The sequence below is a fragment of the Ambystoma mexicanum genome, chromosome 13 (genome assembly GCF_040938575.1).
Source record: "Ambystoma mexicanum isolate Mex_15411 chromosome 13, UKY_AmexF1_1, whole genome shotgun sequence".
Lineage (NCBI taxonomy): Eukaryota > Metazoa > Chordata > Amphibia > Caudata > Ambystomatidae > Ambystoma > Ambystoma mexicanum.
Window position 1 is genome coordinate 326,718,916 of NC_090938.1, and position 13,824 is coordinate 326,732,739.

Here is a 13,824-nt window from a genome sequence, read left to right on the forward strand (position 1 = left end):
GGGAGGGGGGGCCCCTTACACTTTGAAAAAAAAAAGAACTTTTCTTTTCTTTTTGTAGTCACTCTGCCTTCATAGAGAAATTATTTCTGTAACAGAAATTATTTCTATATGAAGGCAGAGTATGTACAAAAATAAACTATTTCTTTTTTAAGTCAGAGGGCTCCCCCCACCCAATGAAATGGAAGCCTCTATGCTGCAGGCCTCCATGTCATGGGGCGGCAGGAGCTCTTTTGAAGTCACTCTGCTTTCATAAAGAAATTACTTCCATTATGGTTCGGTCCTTAACGGAAAACATGTCTTTATAAAGTCGGAGTGAATTCGAAAAGAAACTATTTCTTTTTGAAGTCATAGAGCTCCCCTCAACCCAATGACATGTGAGTGTATGTTGAAAGGGTGAACACTTAAATGTATAGGTGGCTGCCTGTGTGAGTGTATGAGGAAAGGGTGCACAATTAAATGTATGGGTGGCTGGGTGTGCGTGTCGAGTGTATGCTGAAAGGGTGCATACTTAAAAGTATATGTGGCTGCCTGTGTGCCTGTATGGTAAAAGGTTGCACGCTTAAATGCATGGGTGGCTGCCTGGGTGTGTGTGCCTGTATGGTGAAAGGGTTCACACTTAAATGTATGGGTGGCTGCCTGGGTGCCTGTATGGGGAAAGGGTGCACACTGAAATGTATGGTTGGCTGTCTGGATGTGCCTGAATGATGACAGGGTGCACACTTAAATGCATGGGTGGCTGCCTGGGTGTGTGTGCCTGTATGGTGAAAGGGTTCACACTGAAATGTATGGGTGGGTGCCTGGGTGTGCCTGTATGGTGAAAGGATACACACTTAAATGTATGGGTGGCTGGGTGTGCGTGTGTATGGTGAATGGTATGTGTGCTTGTTTTCAGGGGTGCAGCGAAACCTACAATTTTGGGGGGTTCGCAACTCTTCAAATGTTGCGAGAGGTGCGAACTTCACGGGTGGTGGCGGATGGGCAAACTGATTTATTTGGGGGCATTTAACTTCTTTATGCATTCTAATGAGACTTGTAGTGCAGCTTCAATGTTACAAGCAGTTAACTCTCTCCTTTAAGTCTGAAAACACACACTTATGGACTGATGTGAGAATAAGCAGTCTCTTGTCCCCTCTCTACCCTTCCAATTACTTCCCTGGAATGCAAGTACTAAACCCACATCAAGATTTCAATTGCCTAAAAAAGTATGCATTTGAATGCAGGTTCTAACAGTGAAATGCTTTACGTTAGTAATTGCAGGGCCTTTGTTAACAGTGAAACCCAGATGCCGTGTAACATCTGTCCTGTTCTGTCCGGCAACGGCTCTGTAGGTCAGCCAGGTCGAGTCAACATAGCCCAAAATTCAAGGGGAGTGTTGTGCCACAACTTGTGTTTAATCCCCTAGTTACTCATTGGTAATCTTCATGGCTCATAGTCCTATTCTTTCTTGTCCCAGTACTTGTGTATGAGGCAGATTGCCTCAAACACAAGTACTGGGATGAGGTAGAGGGATGTGGAGGTAATGCATGGCTTAGTTACTTGTAAACTTCATTACTCCTAGTCCCACTCGTCCTCATCCCATTACTTACCTATGAGGCAAGGAGCTTCATAAGTGAGCACTGGGGCAAGGAAAAGGGACGTGGAGATAATTCTGGGCTGAGAAGCTTAATTTAGGGGTTGAAGGAGGGAGTGGGAGGGAGAGGGGGGCTGGGAGCAGTGGGGTGGGGTGACAACTATTAAAACAAAATGTATTCTAAATCAAGGTACATAATAAAACAGAGGTAAACATGTGAAGATCGTTATCATTCGCTATAAAAGAACCATCAAGTTCTAAACAAAATGTGGTTAGTAACAGTCAGATGTTTTTATGTACTGCAAGAACATTGGCAGCACATTTCTACTGTCGACACATATTGTGTGTTTCCAGTTCAGAGTCTATTTAACATGTTTTCTAAATAGAGCAATTCACACAATGCACTGAACTTTCCTTAGGACACTGGTGCTACAGGCAGTGGGATGATATTATCAAAAGGATGTGTAGAAGTTCTCTATGACATAGGTTTTTATTGATCACACGGTTTTATACACACCATTCCAACATCTTTTATCTTTGATTCCCATTTTAGATAACTAGGTGCATCTACTTCTCACTGTTACTAACCGCTTTTGGTTTTTGTTTAGAACTTGATGGTTCTTGTATAGTGAATGATAACGAGCTTCACATGTTTACCTCTGTTTTATTATGTACCTTGATTTAGAATACATTTTGTTTTTAAAAAAATTCAAATTTGTGTGTGTGATCAAAAATGGCTAGCCGAGATATCCCCTAACCTTCTGAAGGTTGTCCCAGTACTACCTGTGCATTGAAGAGAGAGGTAGCCTTGACTCGGTTTTCTTTTTTGTTTGATACCTAATTACCCTCTAGAGTCAGGCCCCCATTAACAAAAAAGAGGGCTCTAGCCCTGTATCCATTATTATGGCGGTGGGGTGGGACAGGGATTGTGCGATAAATCGTAATGGTCATCCATGTCCAGGCTAAACAGGCATATGATGTGGTATTAGTGGCTAGAGAGAAATTTTTAAAACAGCTGGTCTAGTCATTTCTTAGTTTGGCTTGACTTTTTTTTTTAACTGGGCACCTCTGATAAAGCAGTCCTGCTAAGTGTAATTACCTGGCTAGACTGGCATTTGAGTGCTGCCAGTCTAGCCGTTTCTTACTGCGGCATTGTATATTTGTCTGGGCATCTGTGATCAAAATACCCATGCTAAGTGTTATTGCTTCGACTAGCATTTTGATGCAACCAGTCTAGGTATGGTTAAATGTGGCCTGGCATGCTTTAGTGTAATATGTTATTACATGTCTACACTGGTTTACATTGTGTAGCCAGTTGGATATGTTTTCATTGTGGCGTGCATTTTTAATAGCAAAGCATTTTATTAATTAAAGCATTAATGTTCCTGTGCACTGTTGGTGACTTGCATGTATTGGATTTTTGGATTGGTGTTACCCTACAAAACAATTGCAAACGTTCAGGTCTTTTAGCCAATTGGTCTCAGAAAGTGTGCTGTATAATGCATTAAAACACATTTATATCTTTCTCCTAATGCAGTGTGCGGCACACACTTCCAGCAGCACATTCATGCGTATTGCACAAGCGAGGTAATCTAGGCTGGCCCAGAGTGTGGCGCGACCCGTGGTTGGTTGATGTGTTGGTGGGGTCTCAGCATGCCTCTCAGGGGGCCCCAAAGTTTTGTGTTAAGCCACTGGCCCTAGTGACAGAGTCCAGAGGTGGTCCAGGTTGTAATCTGCATTTAAGGTGGTGTGAGAGCAGGGGGAGGGTGTCCTAGGTCCTTATAGGGCTGAAAAGGATTCAGGATGTTTGGGAATTTGTATAAACGAACATTATCTAACTAAAGCATAATCGTTCATATAAAACCAGCGCAAAGTGTAATTCGAGTGTCACAGAAGAAAGAAATTTATCTTCATTGGCGATTAGAACATAGTCCCTCTGAATCACTCAAAAAATTCTTTGAGTTGTCTCATACCGGCAAAGGAAATACCATAAAATAGGTTGGGGTTACAAGACGGTATTATTACTGAAAAGAAAAATTCATATGTCCTGAAGAAGGCCCGAAACAGCAAAATGTGAAGTGCCACTAGAGAAAGTGTCTAATGTCTCCACCAAGGCCGAAACATGTTGACGATCTAAAAAGACTTTCATTGTTTATAAGTCTATACAAAATCATTCTAATTGACCCCTGTATGAATTGTAGAGCATTTTCTCAATAGTACTAGTGTTCAGCTGCTCATGACTGTACCCTATTTTTTCTATTTTGTTCTCTTTTGTCTCTATCTTTTTATTACCAAACAATTGTGATTTGAAAGATTATGTGAAAATTGTGAATAACAATATGACATTTTTTTAACCTTTTGAATAAAACATATAACTTTTTGATAAGATTTTGAGCACATGTCTGGTTCTAAATATATGTAGCCTGGTTAGTTGTCTTGATACACTCTCATAAAAAAGATGGTATGTTAATGTTTGGTGTAAAAGCACAACCAATCCGCTCCTTGCCAGTATAGAGAGGGGTAATCTCTTTCTCACCCTTTATTACTGTTGCTACGGAGTCTACCTTGTATTAGGTTTATCAGATATATTGATACGCAAGTACACACACGCATGCACACGATTTCAAAATAAACAGTGGTATAAAAATACACAAACATGCTAAGATCTGAAAATACAATGATATATTCACACACACATACGTAGTCGCCAAATAACATTTGCACTTTTATTTAAATACACACAAACAGAAAAACGTCAGAATGCAATTCATATATACATAGCGCACATTTAACGCATGCGTTCAGCTTCCTGTGTAGTTTTAGCTGTAACCGTGTACGATAGGTATTGTTTTGCAATCTTGTCAGCGTTTTTCTCAGCATTGTTATTTTGAACTTTTGTGTATCGGCGTGACTGCGTACGATTGTAGGCATACATGAATAAACCGCCGTGTTTTGTCTGGCTTTGTTTTTGTGTGTGCGTATGCCTTTTGTTCTATGCACATGTGGCCTATGTGTATTTGTGCAATTGCATATGTGTGCAGTAGTATTTGTATGTGCGTGGCTGCTCGAGTTTTCGTATTTTTCTAAAAGGATCCCCCTTTCCTCATCATGCACATGTGGTCCCTGTCACTTCTTTATCTCATACACTGTAGCCTCCAGCCACACCCTCCCACCCCCATGTACCCCCCTCAGAGTACACACATGTATGTATTGTATACAGGCACGCTGCGCGCAAAACAACATATTCGCTTCAGCTTTGGTTCGGGGCGTGTATGTTACAGGTAACATGTACCTGGGGTCGGTGGCAAGAACGAAGCGAACATTCTTCAAGAGAATCTCCGTCACTGCCTCACTGGGAGTTTAGTGCTGGAAGTCGCAGGGCGGGGGGAATGGGGGCGTGGAATGGACTGTGACTGCTGCTCAGTCCCCGGTGCATGTGCTCCTCCTAGTGCATATCACCACGTTGGGCCGTTTTCCCCCGTCTCCATCACACCCGCAAACACATCAGGCCGGTCTCTCCTTATGCCTAATACGCATTAGCTCTTTTGTTTTCAAACATATCACACACATCAGGCCCATAGCTCCCTTTTCAGTTCAACAAACTGTACCCTTTTATCCTTCACTGAGAGATATGGCTAGTATTTCCCAGGCCTTACCATCCCGTGCCTTTCTTACTCTACCACGTCCCATACACATCTGCTTGTGCCACCTTCCCTAGTAAAAACGAAATCCACTTTTTGGATTGTTTTGGGATTGCTTCTGGCTTGTTTTCAAGATGCAGATTTATTTTGGATTTTTTGGGGATTTTTTCAAGCAAGGATTTATTTGCCTTGGGTAGGAGGATTTATTTTGGAGTTTTACTGACTTGTTTCTCAGTAAAAACAATCCACTAACACTAATTGGCAGGCAGGCATTTCTAAAGGATTTATTTTGGAGTTTTACTGACTTGTTTCTCAGTAAAAACAATCCACTAACACTAACTGGCAGGCAGGCATTTCTAAAGGATTTATTTTGGAGTTTTACTGACTTGTTTCTCAGTAAGAACAATCCACTAACATTAATTGGCAGGCAGGCATTTCTAAAGGATTTATTTTGTATTTTTTTCATCTTGTTTCTCAATAGAACCAATCCATCAACACTACACATTTTTACTGCATTTATTTTGGATTCTTTTGCAAGCAAGGCTACATTGGAAGATTTATTTTTGATTTTTTCCAACTTGTATCTCTGTAAAAACAATCCAGTAACATAGGCACACATTTTTACTTCATTTAAATGTTGGAAAAATAATGTCAAACTGCACTTAACTAATTTCTCCAGTAAATAATGCCCAGTCGCTATCATTCAGGGTGTATCAATTTGCAGCAATGGGTAGAAGGAATGCTAACACCTCGGCCATCCCATCTCCCATCGCGCCACCTGACTCGCTGGATGGTGGCTGACTGTCTCCTGTCTGCCACCCGGTACAGCTGTACCCCTCCTCTGTGCTCCTCTGTTTACCACCCCCGGCTGTATATCTGTTCTGTTACGTTTGAAAAAAAAGAATGCACCCGCAATTACTATTTTATTTCTTTCTTTTATTTATTGGATACTTTGTAAGTCCCCTATACATAAAATGGTGTTTCAAGGCACCTCAAGACAAAATAAAGGGGGCAGGAGAGTACAAGGGAGAAAGATAACAATATTCCGGCTATGCCTTGTGACATTTGGATCATTGGCAGCAAACCATGCCTGAATAGCCTACTGTCTCTACCCCAAACAATAAATACTATGTATGGTACTCTTAAATAATTTACATTTCTTATGCAGATGTAAGTAAACCAAGCAGAAAAGAAGCAGAAAAGAAATAATATGATTACCAGGTGGGGCTCATGGCCGGCACTTGCTTCTGGCAGGCACTGGGCCACGATGGGGGGTTAGGCCAGAGTCCTAGGTGAGGCTTGTGCTGGCCCGAGCTCCGCTGGGATCTCCCAGCTCTAGTCTCCCCACCTAATAAAACACTCCTTTTGGCTTTAGCTTTAAAAATGCCATATCACAGTGAGAAAACATGTCCAAACTGGATGTACAATGTAGGCAGTCTTATAGTCAGGCCTGGCTGAAGAGGTATAGGGGCCTAATTCAACATGATGGTTGGGGGAGCCTTTGCTTGGAATGCAAAACAGTCTGAGGCACCTGTGGGGTGCATACATCATAATGGAGAGAAAGAAATACAGCCATGGTTTAATAGCTGCCGATTTTCCCATTGCACTGGCACGATGCAAATGCAACGTGCCTGAAGATACTCTGTCTGTTCTCCCTTGTCTTCTCCCCTTAATTGCACTGGTAAAACTGCAAAATCGCTGACGGGCCTATTTGCAGTGTCTCAACTGTTAAATGTATATTACACACTTACTGTGCCTCTGGAGACTATTATCGTCTCAGAATTTCAAGGTATACTAGACTGGGGACAGCAAGATCAAAATGATTTTCCCATGATAAGACACTTTAGGGAAGTGGTGAAATCAGGATTGGAGTCCAGTCTTGCAATTAAAGTACTTAACCACATATCTTCCCAGCTACAGCTTGTGGACATGTCTGGGTTTTGATGGAGATGGCTTAAAAAGTATGCAAATCACATGATAAACCACGCTGACAAACATTTCCTTATAGAAATATGTGTAACACGAAAAAGAAAAAAAGCACAATTTTTGTTGCCACAACCCCATCCTCCTCCCCATTTTCACTGGAAAGCTACAAGTACCAGAAGTCATATAAGCCTAATCTCCAAGTAAAAACCACTGAACAGGTTATCATGCCATGTTCATTCTAGAGAGGAGTGCCTGCTACCTTTTTTGTATTTTTTCAAGGAACTTGGGGTTGGTCATCCTACATTACCTGGGAGAACACAGACGTGGACCCCTTGCTCACTGTGCTCAGAGAGGCACAGCTCCACCTCACTGATGGGACCCAACAAGGCTGAAACACGTGTATGGGGTTGCTGTTGGTACTCTTGTTCAAAGGAGGTTTGCCTGGCATTTTGGTGCTGGCCTGTCCTTGTGGGCGGGACAAAGACTGATATGCAAATGGATATTCCTCCTTTGTGAAAAGTACAGTGAGCAAAAAGTGATGGCTGCGGACTCTCAAGTGGGTAAAAACCATTGAACAGGTTATTATGCCATGTTTATTCTAGAGAGATGTGCCTGCTACCTCTTTTGTATTTAAGCTCCATGGGGTTTGCAAATGTGCTTAGACACACAACAAAATGTATTTTGTGGTAATAATATGGTCACCTACATTTAGTCATTGTTTGACTAATAAAAGAGAATTTAATTTAACTGTGCTGCTCATAACAAAATGTGTTTTAAAAAAGAGTTTTTGAGGAGAGTGGGGTTAAATATGCTGGGTATGCACTCTGTGTTCTATGTATAGTTATGGTATTCTGTTAAATGTCTTAATTTTGACACCTAACCACAGCGTTTTAAATGAGTGCTCTTTCCTGCTTATTTCGTTGGGAGTCGGCTTGTTTTGTGCTTCTTTTGCAGGGTCATTCGGCTTTTTTTTCTCAGGCCTGGCAGCATGATGCAATGGAGGCGGAAGAAGAAGATACGGTGGTGGCCGTACTCCTTGTGGGCACGAAAAACTGGATAAATACCATACAAGAGGTAAGTGTGCTCACGTTTAGGGCACCTTTATTTATGCAGCCGCAATTGTACTCGGAGCTGGGATTGGGTGTATGTGTATCATAGGCAGTGTGGGAGGGAAGGGGTGCAGTGGGCGCGCCTAGACCTACTGCAATTGATTTACTGGCACAATTGCACTTTATCACAAAACCAGCTGAGTTTTCGGGAGGGGCCTTTGTATAGGACATAACGCATGGGTGGCACCTCAAAGAAAAGGAGCCTACAGTCGTAAATCCTACTTTGGAAGCTGTGCAGTTAGAGCAGCATCGGGGTTCGATGGGGGGGGGGCTAATTTAATAAATATGTTGACCCAACTGTGCATTTTGAAAGCTCACTGAGGCCACGACTGAGTTCAAAACGACCACATCCCTTTCAATTTACCCGCATTTGGCTGTCCTCCAAGAAATTCATACAGATTAAGAAAGGGGGGGTGGTGGTTTGGAAAGATATCCACAAGGATAACCTGAGGCGTTTCACACGAGTACACATTAGCTCTACATCGTGTGCCATCATCTGGGTGTAGTTGGTCACAGCTGTTTCACTGCATTTGGTGAAAGGCCGTTTTGCCAGGTTTTTTTACTGCATTTTTGTTATGGGGTTTAGGGTAGGGGAAAATTAAGTAATTGTGGGTGTTGGGAGTGCGCCCCCATAGATAAATGGGGCAAAATGGGCAGGCGCTGTGGTGGTCCATCTCCCCTTGAATCATCTTTCCCTTCCCTGTGATGCTCTACCTTCATGGCTGCTTCTCCCTTGCCATATGCCTTAGAAATATTGCCTCCTGCTTTCCTTAATCGGCTGTTGCAAGACCCCCCCTGTGGCATGGAACATGCACATTCGCAACCACTGGAATGTAAACATGTCTGTCTTCAGCACTTAGCAATGGCTGGTTTGCTTTCGCCTTTGCAATTTTTTTTGGCAAATGGCCTGAACGATGGCACATGAATGCGGTTGCACATTGATGGTGCCATTTCACGACCAGGTCCATTCCACTGAATGCCCAGCACATCTGAAAAGCTGGTGGAGATGATTGATCAAACCGCAGTCGCTTTGACATCTGTGCAGAGCCTGCTGACGCAGGTTTGAATCCCGGCAGCCCCAAACTCAGCCTTTTATCCTTCCGAGCTCGATAAATGAGCACCACACACCGTGGGTAATAATAAGCAGCACTCGGATACCCGAGGGTTCGTAGCACTATATAAATGCTAAATTATTATTATCCTGGCTCAGTTTGTTCGATCAGCCTGACAAAAGCACAATGTTGTATTTGAACAGCAGAAGTAGCTATAAAGCAACATACATTTGAGTAAAATGGTTATTCTTTAGGGCAGGGGTGCACAACTGATTTTGACAGTGGGCCAAAAGTACCTTACATGATGGCTATAGTGGGCCGAAAAGTAAATGTGGGCGGGGCGGTAGGGGCAGCAGGCGTGGCGTGGCGGGAGGCTTGGCCCCACCCCTCAACCAAACACTATGCCCCATGGCGCTCAACCAAACCCTATGCCCCATGGCCCCCCCACCCCTCAACCAAACACTATGCCCCATGGCTCCCATCTCTCAACCAAATCCTATGCCCCATGGCCCCCACCCCCAACCAAACACTATGCCGCATGACACCCACCCCTCAAGCAAACACTATGCCCCAAGGCCCCCACCCCTCAACCAAACACCATGGCCCCCAACCAAACACTATGCTCCATGCCACCAAGCATGCACCATGCATACATACTCATACAGACCCAAACCCCCCCACACCCAACTTGGCACACAAACTCACAAGCATACACCAATACACTATGCACCCATACAGACCCGAACTCCCCAACCCCCACCCCCCAACTCAGCACACAAACTCACAAGCATACACCAATACACTATGCACCCATACAAACCCGAACTCCCCACCCCCCAACTCAGCACACAAACTCACAAGCATACACCAATACACTATGCACCCATACAGACCCGACCCCCCCCACTCAGCACACAAACCCACAAGCATACACCAATACACTATGCACCCATACAGACCCGAACTCCCACCCCCAACTCAGCACACAAACTCACAAGCATACACCATGCACCCATACAGACCCCCACCCCCAACTCACCATACAAACTCGCAAGCACATTCAGGCAGATGCGACACACACACCCCCTCCGCATCTCAACACACACTGCACTTGCACACAAACACATTCAGTCAGACCCGACACACACCCCACCCCTGCATCTCGACACACACTGCACTTGCACACAAACACATTCAGTCAGACCCGACACACACACCCCCTCCGCATCTCGACACACACTGCACTTGCACACAAACACATTCAGGCAGACCCGACACACACACCCCCTCCGCATCTCGACACACACTGAACTTGCACACAAACATATTCAGGCAGACCTGACACACACCCCAACCCCGCATCTCAACATACACTGAACTTGCACACAAACACATTCAGGCAGACCTGACACACACCCCAACCCCGCATCTCAACATACACTGAACTTGCACACAAACACATTCAGGCAGACGCGACACACACCCCAACCCTGCATCTCAACATACACTGAACTTGCACACAAAAACACACATTCAGGCAGACCCGACACACACCCCACCCCCAGATCTCAACATACAAGCAGCACAAAGATCCGACAAACACACACACACACACACACACACACACACAAACAAATATCCCCCCTCCCAAAAATAATCTGTACTTACCGGACGACGTGCTGGAAGGCAGGCTAGCTGGAACGCTGGCGAGGTCCGGTACTACGGCTGGCGTGGGCGGGGCAAGGCTGAAATGCCTTCCGCATCAAGCCTTACTGGCCACGCCAGCCGTAGTGCTGGCACTCCATTGGATCAGCACACACGCACTACGTGGCTCGTAGGAGCTGCGTGGTTCGTGTGCACTGAACCAATGAGGGCCATTGTTTTGTCCGGCCCGGAAGACAACAAAGACTTTCCTAATGGAGGGGGGCCGATGCTGCTTGCGGGCCGCCCTCCATTAGGAAAGTCTTTGTTGCTGGCAGGCCGGACAAAACGGCATGGCGGGCCGCAACTGGCCCGCAGGCCATATGTTATGCACCCATACTTTAGGGTATATCCTACTTTTTTCATCTTAACACTTCCAGACTTGTTCAGTTGCTTCGTTGAACTGCTTTGTGGCTGAAGGCAGACCTGGTTAAGACATTTTTTAATCACACCAGTAGTGGGTTTACAACTCCAATTAAGTAATTAACTCTTAGAATACTGCTTTGAAAATCACAGGCAGGCACTTTAAGCGCAAAGTCTGATAAGGATTGATTAAAGTGAGCTCAAAGTTCCCATAAGGAGGTATTTTGGGAGGGGCAGGATCTGGGTGTATATGGCCATAGGGATTAAAATGACCATGGGCAGTCAATATTTCGGCAAATAACCAAACGCCTACTGGCTTTGTGTGCCTAGGTGTTCACCATTTCAGAAGTTCAGGTAAGACTGGCACCTGCCCGAGACTCTTCCATGGGTGGGTTCCTAACGAACGTCCTTACTTGCTGGGCTGTGTCTGGGTACCCATCTGGCTCCCTGCGCTGGTTCCGGCTCTTGGTAATTGTCATTAGAATGCGTACTGTATTAAAATGTGTAATATTAATATTTGTGCTATTATTTCAGCATACTGGGACACAGTGGATTCCTGTCAGCAGGTAGCAGTTGAGCACTGCTTGGAACTGGCCCTTCAGTGGATCTAGAGGAGGCGGACAGGAGCCACAGAAAAAGTTTTCCCGATGCAAATCCCAACCCTGATCCATCAACTGCATCAGAGGTAAGTGCCATTAGAGTTAACCAAAAGTTGGTTTGTGCCCTTATGAAATAAATAAATGCTTTTTCTCTATCCAAATACTATCGGTTGTAGGCTTCTGTGTCTCCACCCCAATCTCAAACCCTCCTCCCCAACATTCCTATGAAGCCATAGGGCTTCTAGACGACTGTGTCAGAGGGTGGGAAAAGGTAGCTCAAATACTGTGGCTCATGTATTAACCGGTTATTGTCCATCACTCATTATATGCCCACATGCAAACATATTGCTTTGTCCATTACTTATGACCCGTTAAGCTTCAAATGTCATAATGGTGTCCTATGTTATTGTTTTAGATTGTTACAAAAGCAAGCACGCACATAGTTAAATTCCCATAGGTATATGTTATCGGCATCAGTTGGCCCGGGAGCCAAATTTAGCTCCTGGTAGGCATGGTGTAAAGCTAACCAGGCTCTTCAAGGCTACAAACAGGGTTAAACAGCCCCCAGCTCCGCTCAATTTCAAACCCTGTGTATTTGTTTTGCTTGTATGGCTCCTTTACCAATGCACTGTCCATGGGGAAACACGAGATTGGTAATTTCTTCACAATATACCAATTATGCAAAGAAATGGGAAAGAAGATAAACGGAGAGACTTCCTGGGGAAGTGACACTAATCTATATTAAATTCTAAGGAATTGCCATGGTTTCATCCAGATTGACAGCTTTGAGAAATGTAGTAATTGGAATTACGAAAGCACATTAGAGGGTGTACAGTGAAAATTGTCTATGCTTTATTTCTCACAGCCATGTGTCAACCAAAAAGTACTTTGCTTGCTCTTTTCAAACTTTTTACACAAATCTTTTTTGCATTTCAGAATGTATCCATGTTAAAGCCAGGGAAATGGGCTTTCCAGTACTCTCTCCATCCGAGTGCAGAAAAGCCCTCCAAAACAAAATTGGGAACTACCGGATGAAGAAGGAGCCAAACCTCGTCTTTTCTACACAAGTGTAGTTCTGCATTCCCTTGCTCTTTTGCCTCGTCCTGGATACTAGTGTGACTCCCTGGACTGGTTCTCTTTCCCCTCTCAACCTTGCTCCCTGGGCTGGTCCCCACCGGACTCGCTTGCTCCCTAGGCTGGGCCTGTATACTCGTGTGACACCCCTGGACTGGTTCTGTGTCCCCTATCACCCTTGCTCCCTGGGCTGGACCGAACCGGACTGGTTCTGGGTCCCCTCTCACCCTTTATTTTTAAATTGTGAAGCACCCGTGTTTGGGATTGCTACAGTTGTGTTTTTGTGCTATGTACACAGTGTCCGATTGAACCTCTGCCTCTTTTTAATAAATATAGTGGGGGAAAAAAAACTGTGTCGCTTCTTTTTAAATATAGTTTATATGCCATTACATGGTCTTGACTATCATGGCCATTTTACCTAAATGACTGTGACCTAATTAGTCATCACTATTGTTCTAAAGGCAATTCAAAATGCAACTCTGTGAAATGGGCAGCAATTAAGCCACAGTGACGCTTTTAAAGCCCAATTCAACAAGGTGCACCAAATGTGTTTTTAAGCATTTCTTTTCAGGATTATAGTAAGCATTATTTTTGTTAAAACTCCTAAATTTATTTCCAGCTCATAAACCGAAACAATGCCTATATTGTTAAAGGATATTTTTGGGATTGCTTTGTTGTTTTGATTTGTAAAGTATTATTTGGTGACTACATTAATTGCTTTTGGATTTCAAAAGGTTTATTTGGGGATTGCATTGCATTGCTTTTGGATCTCTACGAGGGTACATTTCG

At 44.1% G+C, this 13,824-nt stretch overlaps 1 protein-coding gene and 1 long non-coding RNA gene across 2 annotated transcripts in view; one reads left to right on the forward strand and one right to left on the reverse strand.

Moving 5' to 3' along the window:
• Positions 1-13,824, reverse strand: part of NFATC4 (nuclear factor of activated T cells 4) — an 889,306-nt gene that overhangs the window by 873,689 nt on the left and 1,793 nt on the right. The gene's annotated exons all lie outside the window — the stretch shown is intronic.
• On the forward strand, positions 8,124-13,385 carry LOC138521183 (uncharacterized). Its single transcript, XR_011282962.1, has 3 exons — positions 8,124-8,211; positions 11,897-12,047; positions 12,898-13,385. It is a non-coding gene; the product is annotated as an uncharacterized lncRNA (long non-coding RNA).